The sequence below is a fragment of the Phyllobates terribilis genome, unplaced genomic scaffold (genome assembly GCF_046119375.1).
Source record: "Phyllobates terribilis strain yellow unplaced genomic scaffold, ASM4611937v1 Scaffold_41__1_contigs__length_11206878, whole genome shotgun sequence".
NCBI lineage: Eukaryota > Metazoa > Chordata > Amphibia > Anura > Dendrobatidae > Phyllobates > Phyllobates terribilis.
In genome coordinates this window covers 10,642,747-10,661,289 of record NW_027362801.1, presented here as the reverse complement: position 1 = coordinate 10,661,289, position 18,543 = coordinate 10,642,747, and the positions used below count along the sequence as shown (strand labels likewise).

The window sequence follows — 18,543 nt, the reverse complement described above, 5'->3', positions numbered from 1 at the left end:
ACTGAATGGTGCAAATACCTAAAAGGTATTAAATAGTTAATTCTACTATTTGAGGTGCTGTACCTTTACCCGAAGAATTAGCAGTCTAGTTTTATACCTTTAAGACATCATTCTCCATTATTCAGAACTCAACATTTACCTACAGCATTTTAACTAATCTTTTGCATCAGATTAACTAAAAATATGAGGTTTCTGTAAAATATAAAGTGCAGCATTATTGTACCTATGTAACTGCAATGTATAGCTACAAACACCAAAATAGGTTGATCTAGAAATAATCCTAATAAAACCCTAATAAAACCCTATCCAAAGACATGCCACTCACTTTTACGCTAAATGTAAACAACCTTAAAGAAGCACTCCTCCTCCTCCCATCAAAGTGTTTATCCTCTTAATATATTGCAGTCATCATATTATATAGCACTGTGTACTTACAATTGCTCGTTTTGCCTTTCTACCCAGCTAATTATTCTCTTTTCCATTAGGTCTATGACATCATGTGATTAAAAACTGACTAGCTGAATCCTTCTAAGCTCTATATAGAAACAGGAAGTATTTTCTCACTGCATGAGTCATCATTAGAACTACAATTGTACATCACTGCAAAGTCCCTGGCAGGGGGGAGGAGAGGAGAAGCTGGGTCAGAAGTTGAACAGGAGGTGGAGCTGGGCTGCCAGGAACTTTGCAGTAAGATTCTGCTGCAAGTTCTCCTGCAATAACAGTTACAGCTCTCCATAGAACATTATGAGCACCAACTGCCATATTGTATTCATTTATGGGAAAGTCGGTATTCACTTAAGACAGATTTTGCCAACAAGTTGAGAATCTTGAGAATGAATGATCAGTGCAGGAGGAGAAAGCAGAGGAATTCACTTTAATTTTTTGTTACAACGTTTAGTTATTTTCACATGTAATATTGATTTTTTAAAAATAAACAAATAAAATGACTATAACTCTTTAAAATTTCTCCATCATATAAGCCCTTTAGGACTTTGATGGTCTAACTACCTATCAGGCTTCTGGGATATAAAACACTTAGAACTTGGAAAAAAAATACATATAATGCCGTGCTGAAACTAGTGTGGCCATCATACTTAAAGGGGTTATCCAGGACATTGGTTTTTTTTGGTTACTGGGCTAAGAAGTTACAGGCAAGTAGTTGCTAACTTCCTGTCTGTTCTTCCCTCTGTCTTTATTTGACCTCACTTCAACAGAGCATCTCTTCTTATTCCGCTCTGCTCTGCTGACAGGGCATCATTGCCGATGTTATGCTGACATGATGTTGGTGTCATGGTTTTATCACTGATGGTGGCCTAGGGACACTGTGAGTGACAGCTCAGCTGCCCTATGTGATCTGGAGTGTGCTGGACTGTTGGTTTTGTGAGTGACAGTCCAGTCATCCAATCTGATACTGGGGTGGGCTGGGCTGTCAGTGTTTTGATTGACAGCCCTACTGCTCAATCTGGACTTTTCTGTGGAAGGTTCCCCAGGTGACTCACATCCCTAATCATTTGCAGGGTATTTAGCTAGCTGTTAGTACTCAGTGTCAGTTGTAGCTTTGCTCTCAGTAGGTGTGTGTGTGGCACCCCAGGGGTCTGGTTGCCACAGTAATAGAAATATTACGTCTGAGAGCAAGTGGGAGGTTTCTCTGGTCAGGAGCCCTAAGCATGCAACACCTCCCGCCCAGACCTGGGAGGGGAGGAATCTGCCCTTATAAACTGGGTCTGGGGCGGGATTAGGCGAGTCAGAGTCTGGGAGTCAGAGCCTGGAGAGGGAAAGTTACAGCAGGAGCTCTGTAGGAGCTAGGAGCAGAAGACCAGGGGCTGGAAGCTAAGCAGAGATATAGCTCGCCCTGGCAGAAGAATCTGATAAGAGGACACCGGAGTCCGAGGCTGTGGGGACTGATATCCACCCAGCAGCAGAAACCAGCCGGCAGGGGATTCCAGGTCCTCTGGCCATAGAAGCCCGGAGGCTCAGTCACAAGGAAGGGACCAGCACCGCCATCCAGGAGCGGAGGCTAACAGAAGGCCCCAAGTCACCAGCCATAAGGGTGAGCACCACACGGTATACTCAGGGACGTGGGCTACTTCTACCCGCTAACAGCAAGGTAGCCAGAAAGAGTGCAGATAGACGGGGAGGCCTACAACTCCACCTGGCCAGGGGAACTCCTGTTTGCTCGCAGACTGACCAGGCCCCTTATGCTAGCCAGTACTGCCGGGAGGGTCTGCCTTAATATCACCAATAAAGACCCTGAACTGCACTGCAAAGACTCTGAGTCGTTCCTGCTCATCGCCGCACCAGCACTACTAGTGCTGGGACGTCCGCGCACCATCACTCCCATCATCCACATTCCCTGCCCTGAGGCCATACTCTTCCTCTGGGGAGTTATCCCATCTTTTGCTGCGCACACCACACCAGCCTCAGCGGACTGCCTCGCAGCGGCGGTACACCCTGACCGCAATCCACGGGTGGCGTAGTCAGACAATTAACTTAAAACCCCTAAAATACCGCCATTGGCCTGACCACCCTGAGCCACGGGACCGGGTCACCGCCACGGATACTACAAGACCCAGAAGCCCGGTTCCGGGTGCCCCTCGGCCCAGGGGGCGAGTCATGTGTGCTTAGCCCTGTGTCTGACTTCTGATCTTGTGAATGACCTTGGATAAGTTGTGACTATTCTCCTAGATTTTCCCTTCTGCTTTGACACTCTCTGACTTCAGGTATCTGACCCCGGATTTGGCCTCTGACTATCCGATTGTTGTACTCTCTGGTTTTGACGCACCCTCCTGGCATCTGACCCTGAACTGTTTCCTGACTAGGCCTTTGACTTACTCCTCTGTACTATGAGCCCTCCGGGTATCTGACATCGGACCTCCTGACTACCGTGTCTCATGGCTTGAACGTGAGTAATGACTCAGTCACAGTTGGCAGTGACGCCCCATTGACAGAGCAGGATGGGAAGAAGACGTTCTGTCAACGTGACATCACCATAAGCAGGAAAATCACAGCCAGGAGCTATCCGTGACCACTCTGAGCCGAAAACAGATCATCGCAGAGCAGAACAGGCAGGTAGTTAGCAATTACCTGCTGGTAAGTTCTTATCCCAATAGCCAGAAATCCCAAAGTCCCGGAAAACCCCTTTAACATTTCCACAAAATTAATGATATGAAACAAACTAATTTGATAATAGTATATGATAGAGATAACCTCAGAAGAATAGAGTTGATGAATCGGTGGCTGAATTATGTAGTTTCCCTATATTGCATATCTTTATACTATACTCAAACACATTTTAAGTCAAAGCAAATATACCCCTTCTGTCCAAACTCATGACCCCCTAGGAGTAGTCACTTTTACAGCCCCCACATAGGATTCTAGACACGTTACATGAATTCTTTGGAATCCTGGGGGAACCATTACTCAGGGCGACCACAGACCATGTGCAACAGCTTCTCTCAGGCACACAGGGGTATTGACCCTCAGGCACAGACACGTAGGTTGTTTCACTTGCTGACCAGACACACTTGACAAGAGTCCTCATAAACGGTAGAACAGTAGCATTTAATAAGAAGCCCCACAGCCAGTGCAAGTTAAGTCTTATGAGCAACAGACTCCAGTGACAAACAGTACAGTTTCCTTAGCAGCACAGCAGTTCACAGTCTTCCCAGTAGTACAGGACAGCACAGTTCTAATGCAAAGGCTCATTAATGAACACAGCATTCTTTACAGCAGAGTGAGATGGAGGAGGGGGGGAGGGTTTGCTGAGGGAGATGATCCCTGTGACACCATTTCTTCCAGTTCTTATCTTTCTGCCTGACAATAACCTACACTGCTAGTTCAGGAACTCTACCTGACCAGTGCTTAGCTTCACTCCTGACTTGAATCCTTTTCACTTGCAGGGGCACTTCTGTGAGATACAGAACACACACACCACCTTTCTCTTTGGCTCCAGACAGTACACAACTTCCCCACAATCCCCCTGGGGCTCTGCTAAAACACTACCCTTCTCCTGTGACTGTGTTAACCCCTCTAGTTGCTGGATGCTTCAGGAGCACAACACTTCCTGTCTCATGTGCTTGTGTTACTTCTAATAGTTGCTGGATGCTTTTAAAGCAACAGGACTACTTCTGCATGTCACACTCTGCGACAGCACTACTTCTGCATGTCACATATGTATTTGTGGCACCCCAGGGGTCTGGTTTTCCACAGTAATGTAATGTTATGTCTGAGAGCAGGTGGGAGGTCCTTTGGTCAGGGATCCTGTGCATGCCACACCTCCTGCCCAGTCTTGGGAGGGGAAGAACTTCCCCTGTATAAACCCTGGGCTGAGGCAGGGTTAGTCAGTCAAGGAGAGTAGAGACAAGAAACAGTCACAGGAAGAAACAGCAGAAGCTCAGTGGGAGCAATACTACTACGAGTCAGGGGCTGGCAGCTGCAGAGCTCGCCCTGACTGAGAAGCTTTCTTACCGGACCCGGCGTCCGAGGCTGTGGGGACTAACTCTTACCCAGCAGCAGAAGCCGACCGGCAGGGGATTTCAGGTCCTCAGGCCCAGAAACCCGAAGGCACGGTCAAATGCGTGGGACCAGCACCGCCATCGTGGAGCGGAAGCCATTAGAAGGCCCCGAGTCACCGGCCATACGGGTGAGCACCACACGGTACACTCAGGGACGTGGGCTACTTATATCCGCTTCTAGCAAGGTAGCCAGAAGAGTACAGTCAGTTTGGGAGGCCTACAACTCCGCCTGGCCAGGGGAGATCCCATCTGCTCAAGGACTGACCAGGCCCCGTTCGCTAGCAAGTACTCCGGGAGGGTCTATCGTTGTTACCAGTAAAGACCCTGAACTACACCGTACCGTCTCCGAGTGGTTCCTGCTACCCCCATCATCCACATCTGCTGCCCTGAGGCCATACCCCTCCCGTTGGGGGTTATACCATCTACGCTGCACCATCCATCCACTGGCCTCAGCGGACTGTCCTGCAGCAGCAGCTCTATAGCTGCATTCAACGGGTGGCGTAGTCGTACAACATCTACCGCTGATACATCGCCGCTCGGTTTGACTCCCTGGGCACGGACCGGGTCACCGCCACGAGACTACAACCCTCAAGAGATCCGGCTCCGGGTAAGCTCCTGCGTGCGCAACGCAGCGCGACACAGGCCCAGGGGCGCGTCAACTTTGGCGTAGTCGGCAGGATTTCGTGCCCGCAACCACCGGGTACTGCGTGCCTGAAAAAGAGACTTTTAAAACTTACCATCCGTGAAGTTTTCCCGCCATCGGTGAAGATTCCCGCCATCCGGCGCCATTTTCAGCCTTCTTCCCGCCATCTGTGAAGATTCCCGCCATCCGGCGCCATCTTCAGCCTTCTTCCCGCCATCCGTGGAGTTTTCCCGCCATTGGACGCCATCTTGAGGACGCCGCGCGGGAAGAAGAGGGGCGTGGACTCCGAAAGCGCGCGAGAACTGAAGTCCCGCCTCACGTCCGGACGTTGCGTAAGGTCCTGGAAGGAGCCCAGCAGACGCCGACGTCACAGGAGCGCGACGGAAGGTCCTCAACCCTGACGATCCACTGCGGAGCCGCGGCCTACGGAAGAGGATCATCGCAAGGTAGGCCACGGTCCACTAGGGGGGAGGAAGATGTCGGATACGGAGGAGAGCTTCACTGCCTCAACCCCCGCCAGCGCTACCGCTGCTGCAGTTATGCCCTTCACCATGCCCTATATCCCGGGAGCAGCTTGGCTACCCCAGTACTCAGGGGAGTCACATACCCTGCATGACTTTAGAGAAAAGCTGGATAGCCTCTTCCAGGTGTACCCCCTCACGGAAGAGCAAAAAGTGAGCATCCTGGTGGCCCAACTAACCGGGGCAGCCAAAAGGGAAGTAAAATCCTGGCCACCTGGGAGGAAGACTGTCGCAGGGATACTAACCCGGCTGAAGGATACCTTTGATACCCGCACCTCAGCCGAGATTAAGCTTAGATTCTACGGGTGCAAGCAGCGAGCGCATGAGAGTATAAGGGACTATGCACTAAACCTACAAGAGGCCCTGAGGGCCATTAAGCAGACCGACCCTGATGGAGTGGGAAACGAGGACAGGCTGTTGACCGAACAATTTATAGAGGGACTATATTGTAATGCCCACCGAACCCAGTTACGGGCGATGGCCTTACAGGATCCCCATCTGGGCTTTGCACAGTTCAAGGACAGAGCCATCCGGGTGCTCCGAGAACCGGCACCAGGTGGCGTTGTGACCCACAGGCGCCCCACTACCACTTACCACCAGGAGGCGGCGCCCTTGTCGGCAGGGCCTGTGGGAGCTGATGCGCAGGCTTTGGACAATGACCCGGCTCCAGACCTACACCATCAGGTCCAAGAGCTAGCTAAGAGCGTTGCTGCGCTAACCCGAACTGTGCAGTCTTTACAGGCTTCCACCCCAGGGAAGATCCAGCTGGCATCCGGACCGGAGGACATCCCGTGGCGTCGACCAAGGAGGACCCCACCGGCCAGAGGAAGACCCAGTGACCGATACAGCGAGGACGGACGACCCATCTGCCGCCGCTGCAATCAACCTGGACATATGGCAAGGTACTGTTCTTTAAACGGGCACAACCTGGGGTAGAGGGCCAACCCCCAGGAAAAAGATCACCAGGCCCATCGAACTGGCGCGACAGATATGTGGGAGGACGTCCAGTCTTGCCTGTGGTACTGGATGGCATTCCCATGAGTGCCCTACTGGACACCGGGTCACAGGTCACCACCATCCCGTACGTGCTCTTTAAGCAGTACTGGAATGACTCGGATATTACCCGCTACCCTGACGACGACTTGAGTATCATCGCCAGCAATGGCCAGCCCGTGCCACAGATCGGATTTAAAGAGGTGACCATCAAAATCGGTAGAGTCGAACTGGCAGCACAGGGACTGATCATTGTAGATATTGACAAACATGAGAGTCACCCAAAAATAACTCTAGGAACTAATGTAATTGAAAATTGTCTTGCAGAGGTAATTTTCCTTTTACAGCAGGTTGCCAAGAACGCCAGCTCCGGCGAGCAGCGGGTGCTCCAGAAAGAGATCCGGGCACTGATGCGACGGCAACAGGTGGAACTCTCCGGCGGTGAGATTGGTAGCGTAAGAATGTGTGACCCTTTTCCTATTGCCATGCCCCCAAAAAGTGAAATGATGATTTGGTGCCGGGCAGCTATTGGTCTGAGAGGTAGAGATTACCAGGCAATGGTAGAACCAGTTTACTCGGACAGTAGGCCCAGCATTTTGACAGCACGGGGGGTGGTTGATGTACGCCATGGGAGGGTGCCCGTTCGCATAATAAATATCGGGGAGAGGGAAGTGTACCTGCCCCGGTATGCCACGCTAGCCAAATTATATACCATTAACCAAAATTCTATACAATCTGTGGAACCCTTGCCTCCATCTCACCCGGAGGAAGGTAACGGCTCTAAGAAAAACATGGAGGACTGGTGTCAGCAACTACATCTGGGAACTGACTCCACTCCCGCACACCAGAAACAAGGAGTCTATCGGGTGGTTCAGGAGTACGAGAGAGTGTTCAGTAAACACCCGTTAGACTTCGGGCGAGTCAAGGGGGTAGAACACCACATCCCCACGGGAGACCATCCTCCTATAAAAGAGAGGTATCGACCCGTACCCCCTGCCCACTACCAACACGCCAAGGGGATGCTTAGAGACATGAAGGAGGCTGGGGTGATCAGGGATAGCTGTAGCCCCTGGGCAGCTCCACTAGTCTTAGTCCGAAAGAAAGACAACACCATGAGGATGTGTGTAGATTACCGGAAAATCAATCGTATCACACACAAGGATGCGTACCCCTTACCAAGGATAGAGGAGTCATTGGCTGCTTTAAGATCTGCTAACTTCTTCTCTACCTTGGATCTCACTAGCGGGTACTGGCAGGTTCCTGTAGCAGAGGCGGACCGGGAGAAGACCGCATTCACCACCCCGATGGGACTTAGCGAGTTCACCTGCATGCCGTTCGGACTCTGCAACGCACCGGGAACCTTCCAACGACTAATGGAGTGTTGTCTGGGCCACAGAAACTTCGAGACGGTCCTGTTGTACCTGGACGATGTCATCGTATATTCCAAGACGTATGAGGACCACCTGAAACACCTGGCGGAAGTGTTCGAAGCTCTGGCAAGTTACGGCCTAAAGGTGAAACCCTCCAAGTGTCACCTCCTGAAACCAAAGGTGCAGTACCTGGGACACGTGGTGAGCGCTGACGGAGTGGCTCCCGACCCTGATAAGATCACCGCAATTAAGGAATGGCCAAGCCCCTCCAGCGTAAAAGAAGTGCGGCAGTTCCTCGGGTTGGTAGGCTACTACCGAAGGTTTATTCCCGGTTTCACCAAAAAGGCAGCACCTATGCAGGACCTCCTGATAGGCCAGTCCCGGAAGGCCAAGAACCAGAAGCCGCCCTTCAAATGGGAGGAGCTGGAAGAAGAGTCCTTCCGCCAGCTGAAGATGGCCCTCACGGGGGACGAAATCCTGGCGTACCCGGATTATAGCCAGCCCTTTATCCTCTACACCGACGCCAGTAACATCGGGCTAGGAGCCGTACTGTCCCAGATCCAGCAGGGGAAGGAACGAGTAATCGCCTACGCCAGCCGAAAACTGCGACCCACCGAAAGGAACCCTGAGAATTACAGCTCATTTAAGTTAGAGTTCCTGGCCGTAGTATGGGCAGTCACCGAGCGCTTTAAGCATTACCTCGCTTCTTCCCGGTTCACCGTGTACACGGATAACAACCCGTTGACACACCTGGACACGGCAAGACTCGGTGCCCTGGAGCAGAGGTGGATGGCCCGTCTGTCCAACTACGAGTTCACAATCAAATACCGGGCAGGACGCTCCAATACCAACGCGGATGCCCTGTCCAGGATGCCCAACCTGCCGGACGGAGGAGAAGATCCGGAGGGACTGGAAGAAGTTGAACTCCCTGCGTTCCACCGTCATGGGACTATCCAGTATTCCCACCGGGTAAGGAGTAAGCAGGCTGCTACGTTGAACCCCTTACCCCACTACAACTGGGCGGAAATGCAAGACAGCGACCCTGCCGTCCGACTGGTGAAGGAGATGCTGACTCGGCCGGAGGCTCGCCTTGAACCAGACGCTCCGGAGGAAGCCAAACAACTATGGGCAGAGAAGAGTCGACTGTTCCTTTACAAAGGGAAGTTGTGCCGCAGAATGGTTAACTCCCGGACGCATGAATTACTCTGGCAAGTAGTGGTGCCACGAAGAGACGCAGCCATGGTGATGGAGGCATACCACGACGGAGCTGGACACTTCGGGTGGAAGAAGCTGGAGTTCCTGCTGCGCGAGCGGTTCCACTGGGTAGGCATGAGGGGAACAATCGAGAAGTGGTGCAGAGACTGTGGCCCGTGCAACCTGAGAAGGAAGGACCGTGCCAGCCAGAAGACTCCCCTGCAGTTCATCGTCACCCGGCAACCGTTGGAACTGGTAGCCTTGGATCATGTAAAACTGACCCCAAGCAGAAGTGGCTACGTCTACGCGTTAACCATCGTGGATCATTACTCCCGGTTTCTGGTTGTCGTCCCCGTCAAGGACTTAACGGCTCAAACAGCAGCTAGAGCCTTCCAGCAGCACTTTTGCCGTCCACACGGGTACCCGGACCAAGTGCTGACGGACCAGGGACCTGCCTTTGAAGCGGAGGTCTTCCAGGAATTCTGCAATCTGTATGGCTGCCGGAAGATAAGGACGACACCCTACCATCCGCAAACTAATGGACTTTGTGAGAAAATGAACCAGGTGGTAATGGATCTTCTAAAAACGTTGCCCCTGGAAGAACGCAGTCTGTGGCCTGAGAAGTTGCCCGATCTGGTGGACCTATACAACCACATCCCGGTAGGTTCCACCAACTGTACCCCGGCTTACCTAATGAGGGCAAGACCTGGTAAGTTACCTGTTGACCTGGAAATGGGAGTCCTGACACCCGAGGACACTTCACCAGAAACAGACTGGGACACAGAGAGGCAGCAGCAGTACCGGAGAGTACAGGAGAGCGTGGAGCGAAGTCTCTGTCAGGCTAGGGAAAGACAAGAGAAAACTTACAACCAGTATGCTCCCGCTGTTCCCCTGGTACCCGGAGAGCAGGTCTTGAAGAGGAAGAGACGGCTCCACAAGTTGGATGACCAGTGGGAGAAGGACCCGTACACCGTACTGCCCTCAAGCCACGAGAACCCGAAGGTTTGTACCATCAGTAAAGACGGAGGGGAAACCACAGCCATTGTATCCCGGGACCACCTGAAGAAGTGTCCCGAACAACTGAGGAACCCTGAAGAGGAACAAGAAGACCATCGACCCGTAGAGGAAAGGGAAGATATGGTTAGTACTGTGCTCGGGGACTTCCCTCGGTCTTGGACTCAAGTCAATGGTGCAGTTGTGGTACCCGAACTCACCTTCCTCCAACCAGCATCCCAAGCACCTACGGAGCAACAGGTAGAGCTGGAAGAACAGCCGGTCCAGGAGGCAGAAGACTCCACACAAGCAGAACAGGAGGATCAACCCTCTGCTTATAGTGAGCCTGCCGTACCCCTAGTGAGACAAAGAGCCGGTAGACAGCTGCCCAGTTTACCCTTGACAGCTCCTACACCCTGTAGTTCAGGGCCAGACAGTCAGCTCCGTAGGTCCACTAGGGCCACTAGAGGCCAGTTACCCGCACGCTGGAGGATTTGAAGTGTATAAATTGTTTTATTTATGTTTATCTGTGTATTGTTGCTTGTGTATAATTTTGTGTTTCCAGTTATTTTTAGGAATCCTTGGTGGATTTACCGGGAATCCTTGTACATAGTTGGAGCGTAACCCAGGATGGACTAGAGACTGTTAAGGACTCGGGGTAGGACAGACCCCTACCTGGTTACGTCTCCCTGTTTTGGTGAAATAGACACCTTGCTTTCTTCAAAGACTACACCCGGTTACGGACATGCCGTGACCACCTTTATGTGTTTCTTCTTATTGTACTATTATTGTTGTTATATCTTGTTATGTTTTTTTCTAAAATATGTTTAGTCCCGGAGTACTAAATTTCACTAGGGGGGAATGTGGCACCCCAGGGGTCTGGTTTTCCACAGTAATGTAATGTTATGTCTGAGAGCAGGTGGGAGGTCCTTTGGTCAGGGATCCTGTGCATGCCACACCTCCTGCCCAGTCTTGGGAGGGGAAGAACTTCCCCTGTATAAACCCTGGGCTGAGGCAGGGTTAGTCAGTCAAGGAGAGTAGAGACAAGAAACAGTCACAGGAAGAAACAGCAGAAGCTCAGTGGGAGCAATACTACTACGAGTCAGGGGCTGGCAGCTGCAGAGCTCGCCCTGACTGAGAAGCTTTCTTACCGGACCCGGCGTCCGAGGCTGTGGGGACTAACTCTTACCCAGCAGCAGAAGCCGACCGGCAGGGGATTTCAGGTCCTCAGGCCCAGAAACCCGAAGGCACGGTCACACGCGTGGGACCAGCACCGCCATCGTGGAGCAGAAGCCATTAGAAGGCCCCGAGTCACCGGCCATACGGGTGAGCACCACATGGTACACTCAGGGACGTGGGCTACTTATATCCGCTTCTAGCAAGGTAGCCAGAAGAGTACAGTCAGTTTGGGAGGCCTACAACTCCGCCTGGCCAGGGGAGATCCCATCTGCTCAAGGACTGACCAGGCCCCGTTCGCTAGCAAGTACTCCGGGAGGGTCTATCGTTGTTACCAGTAAAGACCCTGAACTACACCGTACCGTCTCCGAGTGGTTCCTGCTACCCCCATCATCCACATCTGCTGCCCTGAGGCCATACCCCTCCCGTTGGGGGTTATACCATCTACGCTGCACCATCCATCCACTGGCCTCAGCGGACTGTCCTGCAGCGGCAGCTCTATAGCTGCATTCAACGGGTGGCGTAGTCGTACAACATCTACCGCTGATACATCGCCGCTCAGTTTGACTCCCTGGGCACGGACCGGGTCACCGCCACGAGACTACAACCCTCAAGAGATCCGGCTCCGGGTAAGCTCCCGCGTGCGCAACGCAGCGCGACACAGGCCCAGGGGCGCGTCATATTCATTTATGGAAACCAATGAATAAAACTTTTCCAGAGGTGATATTTGCTGGACACTCCGAGTCTGTGGCTTGTACATACAGTATATACTTGTCCGCACAAACATTGTTAACACACTAAAGGAATAATAAAGGGCAGTGATATACAGCGTATGACAAGATGCATCCAATGTCAATTTGCTGCTCTTAAATCTGATTTAAATATATATCAGCCACGGTAATTCTATCAATAGTTTATTATTGTAGCCAGTCCATAAGTGCACATCATGAAATGTTTACTAAGTCTCAGCTAATAACCAACCCATCAGGAGAAAATAATAAAAAGCAAACGTTAGCTATAGCATTCCAAAGTGATATAAAGTAAATTGAGCATGTAAGTGTAAGGTGATAAATGCTTAATGTCTCCATTCTCCGACCATCAGACCTTAGTGCTATCAGGATCTCACCTCTCTGCTTATATTGTCTTCAAATTAACCCAGAAAGCATTACTCTGGGCTTCCGAGTACATCGGAATCTAAGAGGTATGTGATTTATAAGTGGGGAGGAATAGCGGGTTTGATGAGCCATGTTGCGAGCCATGTGTGCCACTGGCTACAGATGACTCCACCATGGCTCCATTGTCATGTGTAGATCTAGCTAAATCATGCACTAGTCAAGAGAATGGTTGGTGGCACTTCCAGAGGGTGGATTCCCTGGAAATTCATTTTTAATATACAAGTAATAGGCAAAGCAGTCCAGTGAAGGAAGGAGGAAAAAGCAAAAGACTTTATCATTTGCGATTTATTGAAGTCACTTTTCTTTTTTTGTCTTACAATATTTGCTCAGGATTTTATTTTTTGGCAAATTCTTTAAAATGGCGCACACGGTTCATGCATTTGGTGCAAAATTGAAAATGCTCTTTGTTTTTGCCTTCAACTAGTTTTTGTGAATTTTTAGCACGAAAATTCTCAAAATGTTTAAAAAGTCAAATTTAAAACTTTTCCAAAAACTTTACTGGAGTGAGATGTGCCCCCCACCCAAAAAATGTGACGTTTGGTAAAACTTGAATTTCATTAATCTGTCTAAAACGTCGGGATAAGCAAAGTCAGAGCAAAAATTAAAAAAATACTTAAAAATGAAAGACAACTTAAAAAGTGGTGTAAAGCGCATACCGAAAAAAGCTAAAGCCCCTAGAGTGGAGCCAATTTGGAGTGTTGATTCGGGGCCTATATACCTCCCTGACAGACCTCTCAAAGTGCCATAATGATGCTGATGCGGGAGGGTAACTATTATAGTGACATAGTACATACTTAACTAAACTATGCTTAAAAATATACTGTACTCTACTGCAAAAAAATATATTATATTATACTACCTTACAGAATATTATGCGGTTTATATACATTATAAGTAATACCAGGGGCGGAACTACCGCCCGTGCAGCCGGTTCATTGAACGGGGGCCCCGAGGGAGAGGGGGCCCCTCCAGCCTCCAGCAGGGCCGCCATCAGGGCATGACTGCCCTGACTCCAGTATGGGGCCCGGCCGGTAGGGGCCCCCTCGGGGGCCCCCCTCTTGTGCGTCTCTCTCCTCATGGGGCCCCCGGCCCCATGCTATGCGCCGGGTCCGGGACTTTTCAGCGCTGAGCTGCGCTGTTGCAGCAGCGCCTTCATGATTCCCCTGACTTCCGGTCATGTGACGGTGACGTCACATGGCCGGAAGTCAGGAGAACCTGGTGTCAGCGATTTGGACGAGCGCCAGGATTCTGCAGGGATCGCATGGGGGTAAGTATAACAAGTTTTATTTTTTTTAAAATACAATTAACTAGGAGTGGAGAGATGGGAGATGCACATGTGTGTGTGTGTGGGGGGGGGAGATGGGAGATGCACATGTGTGTGTGTGTGGGGGGGGAGATGGGAGATGCACATGTGTGTGGGGGGGGGAGATGGGAGATGCACATGTGTGTGGGGGGGATGGGAGATGCACATGTGTGTGGGGGGGGGGGAGATGGGAGATGCACATGTGTGTGGGGGGGGAGATGGGAGATGCACATGTGTGTGGGGGGGAGATGGGAGATGCACATGTGTGGGGGGGGAGATGGGAGATGCACATGTGTGGGGGGGAGATGGGAGATGCACATGTGTGGGGGGGGGAGATGGGAGATGCACATGTGGGGGGGGGGTGAGAGAGGTGCACATGTGGTGGAGGGGGATGAGAGAGGGGCACATGTGGGGGAGGGGGATGAGAGAGGGGCACATGTGGGGGAGGGGGTGAGAGATGTGCACATGGGGGGGGATGAGAGCTGCACATGGGGGGGTTTGAGAGCTGCACATGGGGGAATTGGGAGTAGGGGGATAATGAGCTGCACATAACGAATGTGGGGTGGGGGAGAGTAAATGATAAATGATGATGGGGTGGGGAGAGCACGGACATGATATAATGAATTGGGGCAGGGGGTGCATGTAAATATTGAATGCAGGAGTGTGACTGGTAACAAATTGGCGGAAAGAGTAGAGGTTCTAATTAAATTATATATTAAGTGCCTATTTACAGTTAATGGGGGCACAGTGGTGGATTACAATTTATATTTGGAATGGTAGGTTGCATAATAACTAACCATATATTGATGGTGGATGCACGTCTGTATTCAGCTGCGTAATGTAGAAGTTGGGGAATGTGCTCTAGATAACTGTGTTATTTTATGCAGAGACGAGTCCTGGCTGGAAGACGTGATGGCGGTCTGTGCTGGATGAAGGAGAAAAGCGAAGATGAAGGACTTCACCTAGAGACGTCACCGGTGAGTCAGTCTATTACATGTACACTGTGTATAATGTCACTGGTGATCACTGTATTACCTGTACACTGACACTATATACAGAGCTCCTGTGTATAATGTCACTGATGATCACTGTATTACCTGTACACTGACACTATATACAGAGCTCCTGTGTATAATTTCACTGGTGATCACTGTATTACCTGTACACTGACACTATATACAGAGCTCCTGTGTATAATGTCACTGGTGATCCCTGTATTACCTGTACACTGACACTATATACAGAGCTCCTGTGTATAATGTCACTGATGATCACTGTATTACCTGTACACTATATACAGAGCTCCTGTGTATAATGTCACTGGTGATCACTGTATTACCTGTACACTGACACTATATACAGAGCTCCTGTGTATAATTTCACTGGTGATCACTAGATTACCTGGACACTTACGTTATACATACCATGTATAGAGCTCCCGTGTATAATGACACTTATGGTAATATTAGTAATGTGGTGGTAATATTAGTAATGTAGTGGTAATATGTGGTCTGGTCATGGTGTGGCAGTTTTTCTCCCTTCTGTGTGGTATTATTCGGTCACTATGTTGTGGTAATATGTGGTCTGGTCATGGTGTGGCGGTATTCCCTGTATGTGGTATTATTGGTCATTTAAAAAAAAAATGTATATGACACATTCCCTTAAAGAAAACTAAATAAAAATATATCTAAAAAGAGTATTGGATATTTTAAGAAAATTATAATAGGTTAGAGTAGGGCCCGCCCAGAAGAGTCTACCTTATCGTGGTGGCGGCTTTAAAAATCTTTTGGCCAAAACAAAAGCTGATGGCTATGTATGTGGCGCCGTCACATGGCCGAACGTCAGGAGAACCTGGTGGCAGCGACGTGGACGAGCGCCAGGATTCTGCAGGGATTGCATGGGGGTAAGTATAACAAGTTTTATTTTTTTTTAAATACAATTAATTAACTATGAGTGGGGGGAATCAGAGATGCACGGGGGGATGAGAGATGCACATGAGGGGGGTGAGAGATGCACATGGGGGGGTGAGAGATGCACATGGGGGGGTGAGAGATGCACATGGGGGGGTGAGAGATGCACATGGGGGGGTGAGAGATGCACATGGGGGGGTGAGAGATGCACATGGGGGGGTGAGAGATGCACATGGGGGGGTGAGAGATGCACATGGGGGGGTGAGAGATGCACATGGGGGGGTGAGAGATGCACATGGGGGGGTGAGAGATGCACATGGGGGGGTGAGAGATGCACATGGGGGGGTGAGAGATGCACATGGGGGGGATGAGAGATGCACATGGGGGGATGAGAGATGCACATGGGGGGGATGAGAGATGCACGGGGGGTGAGAGATGCACATGGGTGGGATGAGAGCTGCACATGGGGGGGTGAGAGATGCACATGGGGGGTTATGTTTACATAACTTTGTTGCCTTATGAAGGGCAGGGGGGGCCCCCCAAAATTTCTTGCACAGGGGCCCACTACAGTCTGTGTCCGCCCCTGAGTAATACTATATTGTACTATACTTAATCATACTACATTATTAGTATAATATTCTATTATGTATCTTACTATGCTGTACAGAAATATATAAACCACTATAATCATACCATCCTATTACTTTGGAAAAGCCAGGGGGCTACCAACAGGGCCGGCTCCAGGTTTTTCTGGGCCCCGGGCGAAAGAGTCTCAGTGGGCCCCTTTAACACATACCACGATTCATGATGCAGAGATACGGCGGAGAAATATATATATATATAGTACAATGCAAAGATTTCACTTCTTACATTACATGAGTGATATCTATTGTAAATTCCACAATAGCTCAGAAACCGGTGAATCGCTCCACACAGAATAGTGGCCCCCATATAAGGCTCCATACGGAATACTGGCCCCCATATAAGGCCCCATAAGGAATACTGGCCCCCATATAAGGCCCCATATGGAATACTGGCCCCCATATAAGGCTCCATGCGGAATACTGACCCCCATATAAGGCTCCATGCGGAATACTGGCCCCCATATAAGGCTTCATGCGGAATACTGGCCCCCATATAAGGCTCCATACGGAATACTGGCCCCCATATAAGGCTCCATACGGAATACTGGCCCCCATATAAGGCTCCATACGGAATACTGGCCCCCATATAACGCTCCATACAGGATACTGGTCCCCTTATAAAACTCCATACAGGATACTGGCCCCCATATAACGCTCCATACAGGATACCGGTCCCCTTATAACGCTCCATACAGGATACTGGCCCCCATATAATGCTGCATGCAGGCAGTTACCCCCCACATAATGCCCCATACAGGCTGTCCCCCCCTTATAATGCTCCATGCAGGCTGTTACCCCCCACATAATGCCCCATACAGGCTGCCCCCCCCTTTATAATGCCCCATGCAGGCTGTTCCCCACCTTATAATGCCCCATGCAGGCTGTCACCCCTCCTCTTTATAATGCCCCATGCAGGATGTCACCCCTCCTCTTTATAATGCCCCATGCAGGATGTCCCCCCCCCTCTTTATAATGCCCCATGCAGGCTGTTCCCCACCTTATAATGCCTCATGCAGGCTGTCACCCCTCCTCTTTATAATGCCCCATGCAGGCTGTTCCCCACCTTATAATGCCCCATGCATGCTGTCACCCCTTCTCTTTATAATGCCCCATGCAGGATGTCCCCCCCCTCTTTATAATGCCCCATGCAGGCTGTTCCCCACCTTATAATGCCCCATGCAGGCTGTCACCCCTCCTCTTTATAATGCCCCATGCAGGATGTCCTCCCCCCTCTTTATAATGCCCCATGCAGGCTGTTCCCCACCTTATAATGCCCCATGCATGCTGTCACCCCTCCTCTTTATAATGCCCCATGCAGGATGTCCCCCCCTCTCTTTATAATGCCCTATGCAGGATGTCCCCCCTCTCTTTATAATGCCCCATGCAGGATGCCCCCCGCCCTTCTCTTTATACTGCCCCATGCCTCCATACATTAAAAAAAAAAAAATCAAATACTCACCTCCCTTCTCCTCACCTGCTACCTGCTGCCCGCTGCCTGCTGCTCGGGTCCGAACTCCAGCGTTGTCGGCGTCTTCCCGCTCAGCGCTCCGTGTGACGGCTCAGGGGAGGGCGCGGTGTAAAGGCGTCACCGCGCCCTCTGACCTGAGACGTCACAGGGAGCGCAGAGCAGGAAGACAGCTGATCTGCGGAGGCACGGGGAGAGGTAAGTATCCAGCTGCCGGGGCCCTGAGCTAGCGGCGGAGAAGGGCGGGCGCTGACACCGCTCTCCTCCGCCCATAGCCCAGCGGGGTGCGCGACCGCCAGTGGGCCCCTCTGCCTGCTCAGGGCCCCGGCATTTGCCCGGGTGCTGACGCCGGCCCTGGTCACCACCCTCTCATATGAGCAGTACTTGGCACTATATACTTGAATCACTATGTACAGACAGAGGCAGCATCTTATTCATTTCACAATCTCCCCAGTTCATTGTTATATACATTTGTAATTGAGGATAATGTCACATTTGCATGTAGCTAAAAATTGGGGCCCTGGAGTTGGTTACTGTTGGGCCCTTGGCCCTGGAGTTGGTTACTGGTGGGCCCTTGGCCCTGGAGTTGGTTACTGTTGGGCCCTTGGCCGTGGAGTTGGTTACTGTTGGGCCCTTGGCCGT

General features: G+C 50.8%; 1 protein-coding gene across 6 annotated transcripts in view; it reads right to left on the bottom strand.

Moving 5' to 3' along the window:
- LOC141191427 (synaptotagmin-7) overlaps nt 1–18,543 on the bottom strand; it is a 691,596-nt gene that overhangs the window by 276,258 nt on the left and 396,795 nt on the right. The window lies entirely within an intron of this gene.